Below are 745 nucleotides of genomic sequence, written 5' to 3'. Positions count from 1 at the left end.
GTGCACAAATTTTTGTGCACCGGGCCTCTAGTATTTATATAAAAGGCTAATATGCAAAGTGTCCTCTCGGGAGTTTGATCAGGAGACCAGGAGTTCAATTGCTCACTATGACGTGTGATGACCACCAGGGGGTGGCACGGAAAGAAGGAAGGCCCCGGCTGGCAGTCGGAAGGCTCCGATTGGCCCTGATCACCAGCCCCAGCCAGGCCTAGGGACCCTACCCATGCATGAATTTCATGCACCGGGCTTCTAGTCTAGTATATATTAAGAACCAACTTAATGGAACCTATTAATGCTGTTTTAAACTGAAATGTCTTACCAGTCAGTTTATCTTCTATTTCTCCTTTATCTGTTGCAAGATCTTTGCCCCTCCAGCATTGTGCTGGGATCAGAGAAGAAAATATCAGAGGAAAAGCCATTTTTCTTACATCGCGGAACCCATGCAGAAGAGAGGAGGGAAGAAAATAACCCAAGGAAACCTCTCCACAGGAGATTTCCAACTCAGTTTGGGGGTTTGTGGATGCTCAGAACACATCTCAAAGTCTAAGTGGTGAGGATCTGACTTTCTTGAATCAAAGAGAAACTCAAAACTGTTTAGCATTTAGAAACCAGCTCCAGCTGTTTCCTCTTGGAACAAGTTATTCACCTTCTCCTTCTGTTATCTTGATGACCTTTGTTCCACTTTGATGGTATATCTTTTAGTCTGGGTCATGCCTCCTCTGTATTCCGCACAATGCCAGAAACA

The sequence above is a fragment of the Myotis brandtii genome, unplaced genomic scaffold, assembly GCF_000412655.1.
Source record: "Myotis brandtii unplaced genomic scaffold, ASM41265v1 scaffold658, whole genome shotgun sequence".
Taxonomy (NCBI): domain Eukaryota; kingdom Metazoa; phylum Chordata; class Mammalia; order Chiroptera; family Vespertilionidae; genus Myotis; species Myotis brandtii.
Note: the sequence above shows the minus strand (reverse complement) of the source record.